Source organism: Sapajus apella, unplaced genomic scaffold (assembly GCF_009761245.1).
Source record: "Sapajus apella isolate SASKATOON/1434 unplaced genomic scaffold, GSC_monkey_1.0 scaffold36, whole genome shotgun sequence".
NCBI classification, from domain to species: Eukaryota; Metazoa; Chordata; class Mammalia; order Primates; family Cebidae; genus Sapajus; species Sapajus apella.
The window spans coordinates 13,546,833-13,562,027 of record NW_022436976.1 but is presented as its reverse complement, the minus strand read 5'-3'; positions in this window follow the sequence as shown (position 1 = coordinate 13,562,027).

Sequence of the window (15,195 nt, the reverse complement as noted above, 5' to 3'; positions counted from 1 at the left end):
TTCTCCTTGCTTTCCTCTTTTAGACTCTTACTGTAGATGAGCTTCCTTAATGTAGCAGGGCATGACTGCCAATGTCCTGGGCATATGCCTGTATATCTTTTAACTGGCACATACTTTGCTAAGGTCATATGGTATAAATTTAAAGTAGAGTTTTTTGGAAAAAAAATAATAAATGAAGCATGCCCAGTTCCTCGAGCTCTTGTTATTCCACAGAGAACTGTTCTTAGGGCAAGTATACCTGTTGGTAAAGATAGGCTCTGGTAGAAGGTCACATCCTCCTGAGTCACTCTAAATATTTATAAGGAAAGAGTCATACATATCTAGTTGATTATATTAAAAATAGGAGCTTACTGGTCAAGAAGAGCCTCTGGAACTAAGTGGGTGGTATGAGCTTGCTTCTCCCTTGATATGGCTACTGAGGACATGCTAAGAAATAGCTTTTTCTTAATGTATAGTCAGATTCATCTCATCTCACAATCTAAAAGGAAAACATATGTCTCTACACTAGTTCTATAGTTCCTGTCTCTCAGCAGCTCAAACCCACCCTTCTCCATTCAGCTTTGCAATTCTGGTGCGGAGACTCTGCAAGCTACAGATTTGCTTTGTCAGCTGGCTCCCTGTGAAGCTCTGCCAATCAGGGGCACTAGAGGGAGAGAGCAAGGGTGGAAAAAGAAGAAGATGTACTCTTTTCTGTTTGTTCCCTGTGTATTTCTAGACTGCTTCCTGTTCCTGTGGGCATTACCCCAACAACAATTCCCAGCAGTAGCAGGACTTTCCCACAGCAGCAGCTGAATTCAGTTTGCAGTGTCCTCCACACTCACATATCCAGCCCCATCGCTTGCCTCTCGGAGATACCAACACCACCTGCCTGTGTTTCCTCTTTACAGGTCTGGGTCTCAGACCCAAAGACTGCTCCTCCAAACTCAAAGATACCGGCACCAGCAGAGTAGCTCCTCTTCTTCAGTACAGATGTTCCTCAACTTACAATGAGATTATATGCTTACAAACACATGGTAAGTTGAAAATATCATAAGTCAAAAATGAATTTTATTACCTTGATAAACCCATAGTAAAGTTGAAAAGTTGTAAGAAAATCCAAGGCAAGTAGACTGTCTGTAGTCCATGTTTCAACTCTTGAGACCCATCCTCTAAGTTTCTACATTTTAATTATCTTAGCCTCTTCCCTTTGTTCCTTTAGCTCTAAGGGTGACAGCTACTTTCTATAACTTCTACCTCCATAATACCTTACAGCTCTCTTTTGATCCCTTCGGTTACTTAGTTAACAATATTTTTATATAATATAGTCCTATTTAATAACTGGCATGGTTTCTTTCTTTTGACTAGACCCTGATACACCCTGTAAAATTTATTCATAAAAGTTAAGTATAGGATTCTAGTAGCTCAGGCTCAGGTCATATGTCTCCCTCTTGGCTATTTGCTATGCATGATCCAGTGGAACTATGATTGACATAACCTAGGCCAATGCTCAGGTCTGTGGCTGAGATGGAGGGCACTATGATAGTTTCAGAAGGATCACTTGGATTTAGAGAAATTCTCCAAAGAAACAGATTGCTGTCTCCAGAATAATAGGATGAAATGCCTGCTGGGGTGGGTGCCTTTTGCTATCACAGAGAGCTAACATAGCACTGCCTCTCTATCTGTACGTATATACGTTTCTTAATTGGTCCAAATTAGTAAGGTCTAAACATGGTATTTCATGTTTTCCTCTAGTCGTTGCTTCCAGCCATAACCTGCAATACATTTTATTATCCCCTAATAAATATTCTGCACATTTCAAAACTTGCTATAACTTTCAGTTAGAACAAATCTATGTGTTTTTAAATTTCAATGGCATCTGCAGTTCAAAGTTTTTATCCTACCTTTGCTATCTGAAATTATTGTTCCTCATCCCTCTGCAGTCATAGGTGAAAGAAAGGAACAGACATGTCTATCATCGAGGTACCACCCCTCTTTGTTCTCTGTAAATTCTGTGTTCTGCCATGTGCTGGCGCACATTGATAGGAGAGGAAAAATTACAAATGGATTGGTTAATTGTAACAGTTTTTGGAGTCACCACAGATATTCTCTGTGTGGTAAGTGTTCTAATGAAATGGACACATGAGCAAGTTCTCTTGGAGTTGCTGTTCTCCTCACTGTATATATAGTTCCCTGATTTGGGAAAACTGACTCAAGCATCCTTGGCAGTCTAGCCCTCTGTGCCCGTGACAGTATATTTTACCTAGCAGAATAATTTCACATGGCGGTGCCAGCAAAGTGGCTTATGTAGAACTACTTCTAGTTTCCCTTGACTGACAGCAAGTTCAGACATTCATATCAAGTAATCATCATCTATGCCTCTGCTCCCTCCACTTGATATTTAATTGAGGAAAAGTTAGCCACAAAGAATCAGTATCATGGTAAGCTATTTTGACTGTGAATTTTATACATCAGTTTGGCTGGGTCATGGTTCCCAGTTATATGGTCAGGCATTATTCTCAATGTTCCTGTGAGGGTGTGTTCCAGTGAGACTAACATTTAAATCAAATTTTAGTAAAGCAGATTACTTCTATAATGTTGGTGGGCCTCATCCAGTTGAAGGCCTGAATAGAACAAAAAATTAGCATTCAGCAAGAGGGAATTCTGCAGCAGATGCCCTTCAGATATGAACTGAAACACTGAATTTTTCTGGGTCGTTAGCCTGATGATCTTGGGCTTAAACAGCATTGGCTCCTCCCTAGGTCTCCAACTGTTTCTAGGATTTATTAGAAAGTGGGTACTTGGCATCTCTTTGAGGCCAGTTTTTGTGATTTAGGCAAAAGGAAAATTTCCACCCCACCTCTTATTATACAAAGACTGTTTTTTTTTGTTTGTTTGTTGTTTTGCAAATTTGTAGAGAGTAGTTTGACTTTAATAGACTATCTTATCATAATGATGGACTATAATATTGCTTTTCTTCTCCATTTGGATACCACATTTCTTACAACTGCTTCCTCAAGTCCTGTGAGTGGAAACATGTATCCTGTTTCCTCACTGTGGAAATACAGCAGGGAAATGTTAGGTAGCTACCTGACTACAGTGCAGGCTTGGCCTTTTATACAGGAGCAAATGTTAGCAGGATTATTGGCTTCTGTGTGTCTCTGGGGGAAACTTACCCTGTGTGATTTCTTTCTTTGCTGTGGGGGCAGCCGCTAGGAAACAAGATTATGTGCAAATTTACTGATGTAGGCCACAAGGGCAAGTAAAGACTATGTATAATCTTTAGCAATACAAGCTCCTCTTTAGATATTCTTAGCCGACTTCTGCATTTGGGCATCACACATATATTCTCCTTAATTTACCAGTTATTAGATGGGCTAAAGAATCTAGTCAATGTATTTCTTAATGCCTTTAACCAATGTATCCCTTTGTGTATGAGAATTATATAACAGCAAATGACCTTGCTTTGACACTTTTAACAGAATATACATTAAAATGTGCTGGTAAAATATTGAGGAAATGTTGAAATAGCAAAATTGAGAGTATTCTTCCTTGTTTGGTCAAAGCCTCATGGGATACTCATGTGATAACTACAAAATTATTTTCTGTCAGAAATTACATCAGAATGTGAAAGTAGCGAATTATGGAAAATTTAGTAAAACAGGCATCATGGTAAAAAATAAAATTCCTAGAATTTTTATTTTGAAATAGCCGAGAATTGTGTATGTTTTCACTAAGAAGAGGAAATGCATTTGGAGCCATGTTCCTTACCTGCCAAATGACATAAAACAACACACATTAATGTCAAAGAGTTTGACAATAAAGTAGCCTGCGGCAACTATCAAAACCTCACCTGTTAATATTGTAGGGGTTATGAAGGAAAAAAATGAAGTTTTTTTCTTCAATATACATATTTTCTTGTGGAAAAAATAACTTCAAGAAAATAATGTCAATATAAACATCTGGAACAACAAAATTTGAAGATTGTATTACCTTAAGTTACAGCTTTCCATTACCACTATACTACATTGAAAATAACTTATTTTAGAGCATTGTAGTTGTTGGCATAACCAAATTAGGTACCTGGATAAAGTATCCTATTGTAAACTGGCATAGCAAAGAAACAACAATTATCAAAGGGCAAAATATCTGGCTAGTGGCTCAATTCGGTGAACTTTTCAGTGTTACATGAATAAAGTGAGGCTGGGTTTTGACAGCAAACTGAGATGTGACATTCAAACATAGATTCTGATACCATTTTGTATTGCATTATTGTCTGAAAAGGTAAATGTTTAGGTTAAATTAAATGACTTTGGAGGCCGATAAAACACACAATTCAAATTTGAGAATATGGGGATTTTAAAAAAATCAACAAATAAACACAGGGAATACTTTATAAATTACGTTATCTTACTAGATGGAAAAACCTACAAAAATACCCAATTATGCAATGCATACCTAACGTACTAATAACTAACATTGGTGGCATAATGCATGAGTGTAGACAACTTTTATGGAAATTCTTAAAATCCCTGCATTTCCAAAATTTAAACTAAAAAAGAGAAGCAACCAGAGGTATTTGTTGGTGCCATACTATGATTGATGTTTTGCATACTATGCTGAGAGAGCCAGAAAGCCTCTGCAAACATTAAAAATAAAAGATATGATGGAAAATGAACAACTTTAGGAAGTGGAATTCTGACCTCACTATTTGCCTTTTGTCACCTTAGGCAAGTGCCACTTAATTCCTTGGAGACATAGATTATTGCTCCAAAGAAATGAAATAGCATGTTTATGGGTGGTTTGCCCATTATAAAATGCAATATGGAAGAAAGATGTGCATACAATATTAGATCTCTTCTGTAGTCCATACTTGACTGGGGAACTTATCAGAACATAAGAGAGGCTGATGAGAAGGATGTATGCAAATGCTAGAATATGATTTACATTAGAAAAACAAAACAGCATATTTTAAGAATACAAATAGAGGGAACATAAACTTTCTCTTTTCAGAAGAGGGCATGACTTTTTTAAACCTAAGCGTTATGGATTTAATAAACTGCATATTGTTATATTCCAATTTTTATAAAAATGTGCATTTATAGAGTAAAATCCACTCAATGTTATAATATAGGCTATTAAATATTATATTTTACACTAATTATACTTTCCTATAAGCAAATATTTAACTTCAGCAATAAAGAAACACTGAATATTCACCTGATAATTCAATGGCCACTTTCATGTATTCATCCAATATAACTAATAGTAATTTTTATACGGCTATAATATTAGAAATCAGAACGTTTATTCTGGACTATCTTAAACTGTAACAAGAAGAAAATTGTATTTAGCACAATTCCGACACATATTCCTCCTTGTGAGGAGCTGTGACAGAGATAAGGACTGTGATTTCTGAGGGTTATGTTGGCAGGGAGGGTCATTGGTCTAGAACCTGGGTTTTAATATAATTACAGGGGAAAAAATGCTTGAACAAGAAGAGTTGAGAGGTAAAGTGAATACAAGTGTGGTACACCACAATGACTGACTGCATGAAACAAAAAGATTTTAGTAGCTTCTATGACAGTCTATTTTACAGTGTATTGAGAAAATTTTTAGGAAGGTTTACTACCATTTGCAGTGGGAAATATCTATCTTATCTACAAGAAATCTATTGTAAAGATATATCTTTTAGTTTTTTTTTAACTTTTAATTTTTTATTATTGCACTTTAAGTTCTGAGATACATGTATAGAACATGCAAGTTTGTTACATAACTGTACACGTGCCATGGTGGTTGGCTGCACCCATCAACCTGTCATCTACATTAGGTATTTCTCCTAATGCTATCCTTCCCCTAGCCCCCACTCCCTGAAAGGGCCCTGGTGTGTGATGTCCCCCTCCCTGTGTTCATGTGGTATCATTGTTCAACTCCCACTTATGAGTGAGAACATGGCATGTTTGACTTTCCGTTCTTGTGTTAGTTTGCTGAGAACCATTGTTTCCAGCTTCATCCATGTCCCTGCAAAGGACATGAACTCATCCTTTTCTATGGCTGCATAGTATTCCATGGTGTATATGTGCCACATTTTCTTTATCCAGTCTATCATGGATGGGCATTTGGGTTGGTTCCAAGTCTTTGCTATTGTGAACAGTGTCACAATAAACATATGTGTGCATGTGTCTTTAAAGTACAATGATTTATACTCCTTTGGGTATATACCCAGTAATGGGATTGCTGGGTCAAATGGTATTTCTGGTTCTAGATCTTTGAGGAATCACTACACTGTCTTCCACAATGGTTGAACTAATTTACACTCCCACCAACAGTGTAAAAGTGTTTCTATTTCTTCACATCCTCTCCAACATCTGTTGTCTCCTGACTTTTTAATGATTGCCATTCTTACTGGCATGAGATGGTATCTGATTGCAGTTTATATTTGCATTTCTCTAATTACCAGTGATGATGAGCTTTTGTTTATATGTTTATTGGCCACAGAAATGTCTTCTTTTGAGAAGTGTCTGTTAATATCTTTTACCCACTTTTCGATGGGTTGTTTGTTATTTTCTTGTAAATTTAAGTTCCCTGTATATTCTGTATATTAACCCTTTGTTGGTTGGTTAGATTGCAGACATTTTTTTTCCTATTCTGTAAGTTGCCTGTTCACTCTGATGATAATTTCTTTTGCTGTGCAGAAGCTCTTTAGTTTAATTAGGTCCCATTTGTCATTTTTGGCTTTTGTTGCCGTTGCTTTTGGTGTTTTAGTCATGCAATCTTTGCCCATGCCTATGTCCTGAATGGTAATGCCTGTGTTTTCTTCTAGAGTTTTTATGGTTTTAGGTCTTGCATTTAATTCTTTTATCCATTTTGAATTAATTTTTGTATAACATGTAAGAAAGGGATCCAGTTTCAGTATTCTGCAGGTGGCTAGCCAGTTTTCCCAACATCATTTATTAAATGGGAATCCTTTCCCCATTGCTTGTTTTCGTCAGGTTTGTCAAAGATCAGATGGTTGTGGATGTGTGGTGTTATTTCTGAGGCCTCTGTTTTGTTGCATTGGTCTATATATCTGTTTTGGTACCAGTACCATGGTGTTTTGGTGACTGTAGCCTTGTATTATAGTTTGAGTCAGGTAGCCTGATGCCTCCAGCTTTGTTCTTTTTGCTTAGAATTGTCTTGGCTATATGGGCTCTTTTTTGATTTCATATGAAGTTTAAAGTAGTTTTTTCTAATTCTGTGAAGAAAGTCAGTGGTAGCTTGATGGGGATAGCATTGAATCTATAAATTACTTTGTGCAATAGGATTATTTTCACGATATTGATTCTTCCTACCCATGAGCATGGAATGTTTTTCCATTTGTTTGTGTCCTCTCTTATTTCCTTGAGCAAAGGTTTGTTGTTCCCCTTGAAGAGGTCCTTCACATCCCTTGTAAGTTATTTTATTCTCTATGTAGCAATTGTGAATGGGAGTTTACTCATGATTTGGCTCTCTGTCTGTTATTGCTGTATAGGACTGCTTGGGATTTTTGCACATTGATTTTGTATCCTGAGACTTTGCTGAAGTTGCTTATCAGGTTAAGAAGCTTTTGGGCTGATACAATGAGGTTTTCTAAATTATACAATCATGTCATTTACAAACAGAGACAATTTGACTTCCTCTATTCCTATCTGAATACCCTTTATTTCTTTCACTTACCTGACATATTTTAGTTCTTAATGGATTTAGATTCAGATTTAGGGGAACAGTTTTTTGTTTTAGAAGTAGTACAGAGTTCAAATTGACTGTAGAGTAACCGACATTATACTACAGATGGAAAAAGAAAAACATCTGTATATTTCACCACATACTACTTAATTGTAGGGTAACATAAACAGTTTCTGTGATTAACATCGTTGAAAGGAATTTCATTAACTGTGCATGTCCACTCCTGTAGGGCATTAAATATTGGGTTCTATATCCATGTTACCATTTATATATACAAATTTCAATTTGCTTAGTCATATCTGCCCCAAAGTTATAACATCTTACTTCAGTATTTGTGGTGTGAAAACATATTACAATTTCCATTCTGTTATTTTTCAAATATTAATCTACCAGTTGTAGAGTAAAATTCCAATAACTTAATTTTTGAACTTTTTATCACTACATTATTTCCATAGGAAAAATGTTTTATGTAGTTAGACCTATTTCTATAATATTATATTGCATCATGATTCAAACTTCCAACACAAATAGAAGTAGCTTTATTTTGTTCCTAATCGCTATTTTGATAAACTCATAGGGATTTTTTTAAAGACCATCATTAGGTATTTTAAAAAATAAATTTCAATAACATTGAAGTAATCAATGGAAGATCATACAAAAAATTAAGAAAAATTCCTCTGTAGTAAAACTTTTAAAAAATCTATGAATCAATTTTCAATCTGCATTATAAATTTAAAAATCATTTTTCTAGGAAATTTTTTTTTTTTTTTTTTTTTTTTTTGAGACGGAGTTTCACTCTTGTTACTCAGGCTGGAGTGCAATGGCGCGATCTCGGCTCACTGCAACCTCCGCCTCCTGGGTTCAGGCGATTCTCCCGCCTCAGCCTCCTGAGTAGCTGGGATTACAGGCACGCACCACCATGCCCAGCTAATTTTTTTTGTATTTTTAGTAGAGACGGGGTTTCACCATGTTGACCAGGATGGTCTCGATCTCTTGACCTCGTGATCCACCCGCCTCGGCCTCCCAAAGTGCTGGGATTACAGGCTTGAGCCACCGCGCCCGGCCTGGAAAAATTTCTATTCCATAAATGAGTGATCCACTTCTCTGCAACTGTAAAGCCACCTTGCCTAGATGATACCATCAGATAATGGTTAGTCATTTAGTCATCCTCCCAAATTATGGTACATATTTTTTTAAAAAGCACTGTTTTCATAATACAAAAGTTAAAATTATTTTTCTGCTACATTTTGAAATGTTGCATTTTGGCTTGGAAATAACTTAATAAACACTGTTTAGTCATACTACTTCTATGCCTAAACAACGCTTTCAACTGATTTATTTTGCTACTGTTTTAATGCTCGTTTTAAGTACTCAGCAATCTTAAGTAGCTGCATCCAAGGTATCAAGAAATGGCATCTAACTTAATTAATTTTACAAATATAGTTTGCCTTTTCTCTTTTATTTTCATACATTTATGTATGTTAGCTTCTTTGGCTGGAATATCTTCCTAAACATTAACTGCCTGTCACCTCTCTAAATCATGCTTCAAGGCTTAGTTTAAATGCTATCTCCTACATGAATTCTCTTTTTATTATTTCAGCCTGCAGTGATTGCTACTGCCCTCATTATGCTAGTCTTTCTAGTTATATTCAATAGACTGAAGGTATTCAAGTCTCTACTTGATAATGTATAGGGCTTTTTATATAAGCATCAATTTTTGTTGAAAAAATTAAATTGTATGAAGAGCCAGAGGTTAAATTTCTCTAAGGTATCAGTACCAGGAAAATTTACAGTTCCCATGAGCATTGGATATATTTTTAATTTCATAGACATTGGCCCCTGTAATGGATCTTATTTTCTTTTATTACTGTTGCTCAGAAGCCCAGCACCAAATTTGTACCTCATATCTTGAAGGTGTACAGCATCTCACAGCCTTTTAAAAAATATGAATATATTAGCTTTGCCACTGTTTTCATCCCTTTTTAATTTTATTTTTCCCTGTGTCCTGATTTTCTTCATTTATGTTTTTAAAGTATTTCTGAAATTCTTGAAAAGCTTTGTAAATCACCTCAAAATCTCTTTATCTGAAAGAGAAGCATATGTAAATAACTAGAGAATAAACTGTAGGAAAATAATTATTTTTGCCTGGAAATATTTCAAAAATTGGGGGGGAGGGAAGAAAATAATGAGATGTAATAAAATATATTTGGACTTTTATGTGTACCGCTTATTTTAAAAATAAACAAAAATTAACTTTAGAAATTTAATTTGCAAATTGAAGAAGCACATATATGCAATTTACAAGTAAATATACATGTACTATATGCATACATGAGTGTGTATCTTCCTTTCAGCACTGGAGAGCCTATTCTATCAGCTTCTGGGAGAGTGACTGATATATGAAGACTCTCTCATAACTGTCCTGTGCTGGCAGTACCTTTAGCTGAAGAAAGTTGCCTTGCCTAAGGCCATGCTTTCTCCCTGAGGGTAGCCTGAAAACAATAGCTAGTTGATATGGAGTTATAAAACCTGGTCCCTTTGCGTGATCCAGTGCAACTGTAGAGAAGCATCCGAGCCTCAGAGTTCCCTCTGAAGTTAGCTGGCATGTTTGCTCTGACTGTCTCAAAATACACCTTCTTCTGTTGATCAGTTCTACTTTTTTACTGCTCTATAGTTGTAAATTCTGACAGCACTTCCTAATCAATTTTTTTTTTTTTTTTAAGACTGAATTTTGCTCTTGTTGCTCAGGCTGCAGTGCAGTGGTGTAATCTCAGCTCACTGAAACCTCAGCCTCCCAGGTTCAAGCAATTCTCCTGCCTCAGCCTCCTGAGTAGCTGAGATTACAGGTTCCTGTCATTATGCCCAGCTATTTTTCGTATTTTTCGTACAGACAGTGTTTCACCATATTGGCCAGGCTGGTCTTGAACTCCTGACCTCAAGTGATCCACCCACCTCAGCCTCCCAAAGTGCTGGGATTACAGACGTGAGCCACTGTGCACAGCCCTAATAAATTTTCTATAGCCTAATCTGTATCTCAAGAGTCTTCTCAGGGAGTTCAATCTCTATACAGTTAGACAGACAGAAAGATAGATCCATACATTTATACATAAATACATAAAGTGATTGACAGGGAGGCCTGCCATCTATCTATAGCACAAGCTAAATAATCCTGAACAAAGTGAACAGCTCTCTGTGACACTTGTAGATCACCCAGAAATCCCCAGGTCTAAGCTATTACTTTTTAGTCCCATAGGAATATATTTAATCTTCATGTTACTTTATAGCTGAGAACTAATTGTGCTCTAGCCTACAAAAGGAGCTGATTCTACTGACCAGAAGGTGACAAATTATGGTCACTAGGGCCCTCTGGTTGGTTTTGAATCTCAGATCCTCCATTTAGTAAATATGTGATCTTTGGCAGGCTGTTACCCTCTCTGGGCCTCAGTTTTCTTATTTGTAACCTGAAGATTAATAATAACTATTTCACAGTGATTTTGGAAAAAATACAATGAATTAATTTAAAGTGTTTGGAAAAGAATCTGGCAAATGTGTTAGCTATAATCTTAATGTAAAAAATGAAGTCTCAATATCTCAATTATCCAGGACTGTACATTAAGCACTTAAAAAATCTTAACTAGTTGTTTCATATGGCCTATAGAGACAATACTCAACTGAAAAGTAATTTAGAACGTGACATCATTAACAACAATGAAAATGCAGAAGTGAAATTTTTTTGACATTTAGTATTATAAGAAAAAAATCTAAGCTAAGGCGCTAGGGAATTGTAATTGACTGTGTCTAAGTTATCAGGTTTCAGTTACATTTAAATAGATGCTCTGGGTAATTCTGGCCACAAGTTAGAGGGAACTACCATAGTGGCTCTAAAACATATCTGTAAATTCCTGTAAACTTTCCCTATCAAAAGTCAGTGTCCCCTCCACAGGCTAGTCTTTAGGACCACCACGATGAATAAAATGTGGCAGAAATGACACTGCATGGTTTCTGAGACTATGTTAGCAAAGACCATATAGGTTTTCCTGGTTAGCCTTTGAGCACTGTCTCTCAAAGTCTTCAATTACTATGGAAGAAGTCCAGGGACCCTGAAGCCACCTTGTGTAAAGTCCTTATGTAAAGTCTAACCCAGGTACCAGGCATGCAAGCGAAGAAGCCTCAGGATGACCCTACACAAGAACCATAGTGAGAACTGCTGAGCCAGTCATTCCCTAGAATTGGGCAAAATAAATGATTTATATCATAAGCCACTCTTTTGCAGTTATTTCTTACACAACATGAGATAGCAACAGTAATACTTGTCTCTTTTTAGATCCTAAATTAATCAGTTTTTATGTAAAAGAATGAGTGTAAGAATCAAAATTCAAAGAGAGACATTCATGAAAAATAGTTTTCAGTTTTAAAACATTTTCAAGGTACTGTTAAATATCTTGAAATTATGTTAAGCAATAATTAAATATCATTTTTCCTCTTTTCTCAGCTTCTACCACACTGCAGACTTCTTTTATTTATTACTGAAGTCTGAATAGGAGAGGACCCCTATCACCCCATGCATACTCACACACGCATATACAGACACACAGACACACACACACACAGACACACACACACACACACACTGCATACCTCAACCCATCCTTGCATTTTGGTGGGCAAACATGTTTTCTATTATTAAGATCCAGCCACATAGCCTGGTTGATTCTTTGAGGAGGCAATATGTTCTGATTATCTATACTTAAAATTGACACATTTACGACAATAATGACAACAAATTATAACAGCTTTTGTTCATTCGAGGTCCTGAGAAACTCAGTGTCTACCCTCCAACAGAATTATTATGAAGTAGAATATGAATAATACTTCAGGACAAAAAAGAGTATTTTGTACAGTCTGTGCTTTCATGTTCTTCGTTGCTGTAATTTGTGAACATTATATTTTTGGAATAATATGACCAAGCTCTTATAATTCCAAAGAAGAAGAAACACCAGTACAATTTCTGAAGCCTGTCCTTTCTTGGAAGAAAGAAAAAAGACACATGGCTAGTTGTCAAGAGTCTTGGTTTGCCAAGCTTAAGATTTACCAAGGGGGAATTGGCTAAATAAAAGTCCCTGTTTTCTAATGGAAATATATATAGATTTTTGAATGCTATAATAAGCACTTGAAATTATACATTATATCAATACTTTCTGCAGCAATTAACAATTGGACCTACTTATTCCTGTGTGGGAGAGGTTGTGCTATCGATATTTTTTTTTCCTAAATCTTTCTTTGCATATGCATTCCCAAAACACTTTAATAAGAGACACTTTAATGTATCTACTATGCTTGTTGGTTGTTTCTTTAAACAATATGAGATGGAAGATGAGGGATTTAATAAGAGGTTAACTTAGTTTTAAACTGTAAAACTTACATTTTATTGCATATAAGCACAACTTTATAAATGAATTCAAAAGCATAATTCTGTGAGGCATTTGAAAACAGTCACCAATCCTCTGATATCTACTGGAACGTGATTTGTCACCTGTAGAAAACTACTTCTGATTAAGTAGCACTGAGATTAGTCATTCTAGTCTCCAGTGGGTTGCGGTTTTTAAGCTTCACTAGAATCTTCTCCAACTTTTGTCACCTGGGTTTTATGCATACCTGTGACCACAAACTGAAACTGAACTGATGGATTTGACATGCCCAGAATGGAAACACTAATATTGTCAGTTGGGGGGAAGGACTCTCACAGGAGGACCAAGTTAATATGACAACTCCACTGAAGTGAATCACCACTGAAGAAAGAGATTCTAGTACATGCAAATTGTTTTTCATTATTATACACAATATCTAGAAGGAGATAATACCATTGAGTTTCTTTATAACATCTGATATTATTTTCTTCAACATTCCCTCTGGCAAGTTTGCTAACGACTCATCTTGGGGATTCTGAAACTCCAATGGTTTTATGTGTCCAGACGCATGAATACTCAAGAAAGGAAAATAGATGCATGTGTTAAAATCATTGACAGCATTCTATCAAAATTATTTTGAGTATGAATATATCTTCTGGACCAGATTCAAGGTAACAGCTAGACAGCCACACACACACAGAAAAACTAACCTAGACGAAGTAGATCTCTTCATACCAGCATTTAGCTCTACTCTTCCTTCTCTTTGGGAACAGAATTTCCATTTATTTGGAACAAAATGGAGTTTTCCATATCTTGCCCTCCTACTTTGTATTTTTTCAATTCATTTTTAAGGTCTTGGACTTAGGACATTGTCAAGTTAATTGAGACATAATCAAAAATGAATAAACTCATGAAAGACAAATAAGTGTTTGGGTACCAGGAAGGTCCAGCCTTTCTTTGGAATGTAACACTCATATTTAGAGCAGAAAATAGATTCAGAAACATATTTGTGTAACAGAACAAATGAATTTTTTTTCTACTTCACGCTCCTTCTCTTTCATTCTTAGATATTTAACTTTACTCTTTCTTCATGGATGGGTCTGACTTAGGGAGAGGCTTGGAGAATAATTTTGTTTTCCCAATGAAAATATGTAAAAACCCATTTGAAGCCAGAGAAGGATTGTACCATGCTTCTGTATATAGGATAAGGCAATCATTGATACTAACTTACAGCAATATAATACACCATGAAAGAAGGAGAGTAAGGAATATACCATTTAAATAAATGGTTTGGAAATGAAATCTTAATTTGCATTCTACTAATGATGCTCATTTTTTTTTAACCAGAGAGGAAGAGCTATAAAGGATTATCCACATGTCACACTGTAGGTTCTTTTGTCTTTATGACTGCTGTAAAACTTCCCCAAAAGCATTTTGGTAGATTATTTCTTATATTCCCAACAAATTCTTCAACTGCTCTCCAAATTATTGATGAGTTTATTCCTTGAACATAACTAAGACAGGGAAAATGTTATTATCAAAAATATGGTTATACTTAAAAGATTTTGACTTTTCTGAGTAAAGCAATAATACATAGTGCTTGACATTGCACCTATAATTTTACACCTCAGGGATTTTAATATAATGAATAATAGATATGTAATTTCAACTTTCAACTCTAGTAAGAGATGGGTCTGCCTCTGCCACTTGGAATTTAGATTCATGTCTATTAGCTCATACAAGAAAGTTTCAAAACAGAAGTATGCTAGTCATCAAAATGTTTAAATTTGTGTGTTATTACCTTAATATTTGTTTTCATTTGAAGCATTTATTTTCGTGGTCAGTGAGAAGCTATCATATATAGTTCCAAAAATTTCTCTGTACAGATTTATTGAGAGACACTTCAAACCCAAAAATAAACATTTTTCTTAACTCTGTTAAATGGTCACTATTACTAGAGGCAGTGGTTATCAAATGGTAATCCCCAGAGGAGTAACATCAGCATTATCTGGGAATTTGTTAGAAATGAAAATTATCAGACCTTAACCAGAAGTACTGATTCAGAAACTCTAAGAATGGGGTTCAGTAATATGAATTTTATTGAGCT